General features: G+C 44.2%; 1 non-coding gene across 1 annotated transcript; it reads left to right on the top strand.

Annotated features, from left to right (window-relative positions):
• The first annotated feature begins 6,542 nt into the window (after positions 1-6,542).
• On the top strand, positions 6,543-6,649 carry LOC145103390 (small nucleolar RNA R71). Its single transcript, XR_013706484.1, has one exon. It is a non-coding gene; the product is annotated as a small nucleolar RNA R71 (small nucleolar RNA).
• The last annotated feature ends 576 nt before the right edge of the window (positions 6,650-7,225 follow it).

Consider the following 7,225-nt stretch of genomic DNA (forward strand, 5'->3'; position numbering starts at 1 on the left):
ATCCCTCGTTATCCTCCACCGGAATCACCGGTGGGTCTTCTCGTACCCGCTCGTTTCTCGGCCTAACCCGCCTTCCCGGCTCCTCGGGGACCGCCGGTTCGTCCTCATTCGGAATAGTAAAAGAATCACCAAATTTTTCCACTATTCGAGCCCTCCTATAAAGTGCAGTGTTGAATGGAGGAGGGTGGATAATCGTCAGCATTTGAGCTTGCGGTAATTCCAAAATTCCAAATGATCGCGCAAGCCGAGTAATGAACATACCCCCATTGATCTTCGAGTTGATTTTTTCCTTAACCGCTCCCTCCGCAAGAAATTTAGCAATGCAATATGGGAGGTTGCAGAAAACATCGGGGGTGATGATACTCCACATATAAAAGATATCAAGGGTGGGAACTTTATCCCCATCCTTTCGCATGTTGATCGTGCTTGCAACGAATCGGTGAATGAGTCGATGGATTGGAGAACGAATATGCCCTTCTTGAGCAGTGGAAGGTATATAGACCTGGTTAGCAATTGTACTCCACCATGTCGACGCCACCACCCCCTCGGGAAGTTCTTTGTAGGTATTTTCCAAGAAGGCTTCAAAGTAGTCCGTCATCGACATATCTTGATCGTAGATGCCCAACCGCCAAGAGAACTCAACCATGCTGCATTGTCCCAGCTCTCCTCCCAAAGAAAACGAGATCGTGTTTGGATTGTAATATTCACTACCACCTCGGAATGAAATGGTAGCAAAGAATTCCCAGCACAACTCCGCGTATACTGGCTCTTGTATTTTAAATAATTGCAGCCAACCATCACAAGTGATGTTGGCATAACCCAAATTACAATCTTTCACCAAATATGGAGTAAGTTCCTCTTCCAAGCCGACATTACCCATCCATCCCCAATCCACTGCAGTGGGCAAGTGAATTTCTTTCTGTCGCAGCGCTTCCAACCTGTTTAGGGCTCGAGTTTTGGAGGATTTAGAGGTAATTTGTTGAAAGGCTAACCATGGCATATCACCATGGCCTCCTCCACGTGATGACTGTCCTCTCCTTGCCATGATATTTATCTACCCATAGTTCTTGAAGAAATTACTCCAAACAACCTCTAATTCATGAGTAAATCAAAGCCCTAAAAATTGGGAAAAACTCCCCAAATCCGGAATCATAGCAAATATGGGGAGATATGTGATAAAGATTGGACCTTTCATAAAGTTAAAGGGTAAAGATGTCACCTTGTTGCTTGAATGAAGAGAAAGAGGAAGAAAATTGAATAGATCTTGAAGAACCCTTGAGAGGCGGCTGAGGGAAGATGCTCGGCGAGTGTGGAGATGAAATGTTGAATAATAGTAATTTTTACAGGTTTTACTTTACTGAGTTTAAACCGGCTACTCGCCGAGTAGAATGGATCTACTCGCCGAGTAGATACGCGTGTTATGGACATTTTTGGCTGTAAGCGAACATTTACTCGCCGAGTATAATCGATATACTCGCCGAGTATATGTCTCAGGTTGAAAATTTTTTGTAAATTTGCCAATTTTACTATGTTAATTCCTTTGTTTAGCCTTTCCACCCCACACTTCCAGTAGAGCTTGTCCTCAAGCATTTAGAGAAGTAGAATAAATGAAGAAGAATGAACAAAACAATATGAAAAATAAAGAAAAGGAAAGAAAATGCAAACGTGAAACTCGGGTTGCCTCCCGAGAAGCGCTTCTTTTGATGGAGTCATTAGCTAGACTCTGCCCCTTCTACGTGTTTGCGATTCCGCACAGCAGCAGCTCCTCCAATCCTTCATTTCGGGGGACTCCTTCTTCATATTTCTTCACTCTATGGCCATTGACTTTAAATGGTGTGCCATCTTTTGAGATCAATTCTATAGCCCCATGAGGAAATACCGTCTTGACCAAAAAGGGACCATCCCACCTTGATTTGAGTTTGCCCGAGAAAAGTTTTAATCGGGAGTTGAAGAGTAGTACTTTTTGGCCTTCATGGATGTTTTTGCTTTTGATTCGTTGGTCATGCCATCTCTTGGTTTTTTCTTTATAGAGCCACGAACTAGTATAAGCCTCATTTCGGAGTTCTTCAAGGGCATTCATTTGCATTAGACGGTTGGTCTTCAATTCTTCCATGTCAAAGTTGCACCTTTTTAGCGCCCAATATGCCTTGTGCTCGATTTCAACCGGTAAATGGCATTGCTTTCCATAAACTAACCTATATGGTGTAGTACCAATAGGTGTTTTGAAAGCGGTACGAAATGCCCATAGCGCGTCATCCAATTTATCCGACCATTCCTTGCGGTTGCTTCCCACCGACTTCTCTAAGATACGCTTCAAAGCTCGATTGGTCACTTCCGTTTGTCCACTCGTTTGTGGGTGGTAAGATGTGGAGAACTTATGGGTCACCCCATATTTCTTGAGCACCTTGTCCAATTGATCATTGGCAAAGTGTGTGCCACGGTCACTAATTAAGGCCTTGGGAACACCAAACCGGGAGAATAGTTTTTTTAAGAATCGTACCACTACCCGTCCGTCATTTGTAGGTAAAGCCTGCGCCTCCGCCCATTTCGAAACATAATCTACTGCCACTAGGATGTACTTGTTTCCTTTGGAGGTGGGAAAAGGTCCCGTGAAGTCAATGCCCCACACGTCGAACACCTCACATACTTGAATGCTATGTTGTGGCATCTCATTTCGAGATGAAATGTTTCCCACCCTTTGACAAGCATCACATTCTTTGACATATTGGGCTGCATCTTTGAAGATTGTAGGCCAATAGAATCCAATGTCAAAGATCTTCCTTGCGGTATAGTGTGCTCCGTGATGTCCTCCCGTGGGCCCGCTATGGCAATGTTCTAGTATTCGTCGACTCTCCTTTCCGAACACACATCTTCGTATAATTCCATCCGCACAGCTTCGAAAGAGGTATGGATCGTCCCAAAAGTAATATTTGATCTCCGCAAAGAATTTCTTCTTTTGCTGACTACTATAATCCTTCGGGATGTAATTGGTAGCTAAATAGTTAGCTATGTCTGCGAACCATGGCTCCTCTCCCACGGACACCATAATGTATTCATCCGGAAAGTCGTCTCCATCCTTTTCTTCTTGCAATGTCGGGTTCTCGAGCCTAGATAAATGATCGGCCGCTACGTTCTCCATTCCTTTCTTGTCTCGTATCTCTATATCGAATTCTTGAAGAAGCAGCACCCATCGTATTAGTCTTGGCTTGGCATCCTGTTTGGAAAACAAATACTTGATAGCCGAGTGGTCAGTAAAAACAGTGGTTTTAGATAAAACTAAGTAAGGGCGAAACTTGTCAAAAGCGTAAACCACGGCTAACAGTTCTTTTTCAGTAGTAGTATAATTCTCTTGGGCGGGATTTAGGGTCTTGCTTGCATAATAGATGGGTTGAAAGTGCTTATCAACCCTTTGTCCAAGGACCGCTCCTAGTGCATAGTCACTGGCATCACACATGATCTCGAAGGGTAAGTTCCAATTTGGTGCTATAATGATCGGGGCATTAGTTAATTTTTCCTTTAGAAAGTCAAATGCCTCTAAACACTCTTTGGTAAAATTAAAGGGTGCATCTTTTAGTAATAATTGTGTTAGAGGTTTCGTGATTTTGGAAAAATCTTTTATAAAACGCCGGTAAAAACCTGCGTGTCCCAAAAAACTTCGAATGCCCTTCACATTAGTTGGTGGGGGTAATTTTGCAATGGTGTCTATCTTTGCCCGATCCACCTCTATTCCCTTTTTAGAGACTTTATGTCCCAAAACTATACCCTCCTTGACCATGAAGTGACACTTTTCCCAATTTAGGACCAAGTCGGTTTTCTCACATCTGGCAAGCATTGAGTCAAGATTTGTTAGGCAATTATTGAAAGAAGATCCGAATACAGAAAAGTCATCCATAAAGACCTCCATGAATTTTTCCACCATATCATGGAATATGGCGGTCATGCACCTTTGAAAGGTCGCAGGTGCATTGCATAGTCCAAATGGCATGCGTCTATAGGCGAAAGTTCCACTGGGGCATGTAAAGGTGGTCTTTTCTTGGTCAATTAGGTCTATGGGTATTTAAAAATACCCTGAAAACCCATCTAAAAAGCAATAGTAGCTATGGCCCGATAGTCTCTCTAACATTTGATCTATAAAAGGAAGGGGGAAATGGTCTTTGCGAGTGGCATCGTTTAGCTTTCGATAATCGATGCACACTCGCCAAGCGGTTACCGTTCGCGTTGGAATTAACTCGTTCTTTTCGTTGGTAATGACTGTCATTCCTCCTTTCTTGGGCACCACTTGGACCGAACTCACCCATGGACTATCGGAGATGGAGTAGATGATTCCTGCATCCAAAAGCTTGACCACCTCCTTCTTGACGACTTCTTGCATGTTCGGGTTTAATCGTCTTTGATGTTGCACCACCGGCCTTGCTCCTTCTTCTAAATTGATTTTGTGAGAGCAGTAGGATGGACTTATTCCTTTGATGTCGGAGATGCTCCATGCGATGGCTCTTTTCCTTTTCTTCAACACGCGTACAAGCTCCTCTTTTTCTGTTTTGGATAGGTCCGAGGCTATGATCACAGGCTTCTGATTTCCTTCTTCCAGAAAGGCATACTCCAGATGATCAGGTAGTGTTCTGAGCTCCAATTTGTTTTTCATAGTGACGGACTCGCCGAGTGCAGGTTTGGTACTCGGCGAGTTGGTGGCTGTATTCACGACTTCTGGCTTTTCTTCGGATGTACTCGGCGAGTTGATCGGGTCTACTCGGCGAGTAGTTCTTTCAGCTTGCTTCTTTATTTCTTCATACTCTGCTTCTTCCAACAGTCTTTCAATCTCTAGTAAGTCTTTTTCTGGATCAAATTCTTCATCCAAAGCTGTAAATTTGCCGGAATCTTTAGGTATGTCTTCTTCCAATATTTCGTCAAGCATGTCGATTGAGAAAGCCGTGTCGTCACTACTCCTTGAGTACTTCATGGCTTGGTCTACCCCGAATGTCACTGAATCGTCCCCAACCCGCAATGTGAGCTTAGAATTTCTCATTTCTACGATAGCGCTAGCGGTGTTGAGGAAGGGCCTTCCAAGGATGATTGGCACTTGCGGGTCCGCCTCCATGTCGAGAATGATGAAATCAGCCGGGAAGACAAATTTGTCTACTTTTACTAGCAAATCTTCACCAATGCCTCTTGGAAAAGTAACCGTCTTGTTTGCCAAATGAATTGCCATTCGAATTGGACTTGGCTCCGGGAGGTCCAGCTTTTTAAAGAACGAGTATGGCATAAGGTTCACACTTGCTCCAGAATCAGCTAAGGTATGAATTGCAGCCAAGTTGCCAAATTGGCAAGGCAAAGTTAAGCTCCCCGGATCACCCTTCTTCTTTGGTAATTTGTTTAGCATTGCGGCGGAGCAATTCTCATTAAGCACTACCTTCTGCGCTTCCTCCATCTTTCTTCTGTTAGTGAGGAGTTCCTTAAGGAACTTTGCATACTTGGGCATTTGCATGACGGCTTCAATGAAAGGAATGTTTATTTGAAGAGTTTTAATATGATCAAGAAACTTCTGATATTCCTCTTCCTGCTTCTCCTTCTTGGCTCGGGCTGGGTACGGCATTGGAGGCTGGTATGGTTTCAAGGGTGGCTGATCACTTGTTTTAGCAGAGGTACTCGCCGAGTCCATCGGTCCTACTCGGCGAGTAGGACTCTCAGATTGTGAGTGTTGATTTTCGACTTGTACTTCCGTTCCTTCCTTCTGTGAGTCCTTGTTCGCTTCTGATCGAATGGGGGCCAGGGGAGTAATAATCTTCCCACTTCTTGTGGTAACAATATTTACTTGCGCGCCTCGTGGGTTGTTCTCGGTTTTGCTAGGAAGCTCACCCGGTGACCTTTGGTTTAGTTGTTGAGCAAGTTGCCCAAGCTGCGTTTCTATGTTGTGGATGGATGCTTGCTGGTTCCTGAGCATTGTTCTTGTTTCTTGGATAGCAGCATCATGGTCATTATGTCTTTTCTCGGAAGCGGCCACAAATTTAGTTAGCATATCTTCCAAGCTTGGCTTCCTCTCTTGCACCGGCTCCTCCTTTTGGTAAAAGCCTCTTCCTTTTTGTCTGTATTTCTCCTCCTTGGCCTTCTTATACTCTTCGTAAGGCAGCCACTCCTTCTTTTGTTTGCACCAGTCTTCATCATACCGGTCACCACTCGAATAACATACTTGTGCCTTTTTGTTGCCGTGCTCATCCAAATCGCAATCTCTAGTGAGGTGGGGTCCATTGCAGTTTTCACAACCCACCCGTATGGCATGGATAGTTTGATCCATTTTGTCCATTCTCCTATCCATGGTTTTTAACATGGCCATGACCGCGGATAAATCTTTAGTAGCAGCGTACGCGGCTCCCCTCGTGACATCATTCCTAGGGTTGTGGTATTCTCTAGAGTGTTTAGAGAATTCTTCAATTAATTCTTTAATCACCGGGGGTGGCTTCTTTGTAAGTGGGCCTTGTGAGTCTAGAAACTGCCGGGTTGTGACATTGACTCCATCATAAAAGATGGAAACTTCTTGCTGGCTGTTTAGATCATGATGTGGGCAATTCCGTAGCAGACTTTTGTACCTCTCCCATGCTTCATATAAAGATTCTCCAGCTTGCTGTTCAAAGTTTGCAATGGCCTTCTTGAGTTTGGCTATTTTGGATGGTGGGCAAAAGTGATCTATAAATTCTTCCTTCATTTTGGCCCAAGTAGTGACTGACCCGGGGGGAAGTGATTTGAGCCAGTCTTTAGCAGCACCCTTGCAGGTTACCGGAAGCATCCGAAGTAGTTGAGTTTCGCGGGTTACATTTGGAATGTTGAAATAATCAGCAACATCATTTACTTCATCCAAATGTTTGTAGGCATCTTCATGATCTTTCCCATAGAAAGGTATTTCCTTAAGCGCAGCTAGGATATGACCTTTTAGCTCGAAGGTAGCAGTTGCGGGAATTGCGGGCTGCACAAGTCCCGGGCCATGGTCGTCGCGCATCCTCTTCTTCCATTCCCCCATGGGAATTTCATCAATGTTAGCCATAGTGAATGCTAACTCTTCCTCCGATTCGGTTTCTTGTTCGTACGTTGCCTCCTCTTCTTCCTCGGTCTCGTATCCAATATCTTCTTGAATTGGCTCCTCAATTGTCAAGGAAGCGCTAGAAGCTCCTGATTTACTGGTCTTCTTTTTCCCAAAAACAGTCTTCAAGTTGGACAATGGTGATTTCTTTGGTGT

The sequence above is a fragment of the Lactuca serriola genome, chromosome 4 (assembly GCF_051521515.1).
Source record: "Lactuca serriola cultivar US96UC23 chromosome 4, Lser_US96UC23_V15, whole genome shotgun sequence".
In the NCBI taxonomy this organism is placed as follows: Eukaryota; Viridiplantae; Streptophyta; class Magnoliopsida; order Asterales; family Asteraceae; genus Lactuca; species Lactuca serriola.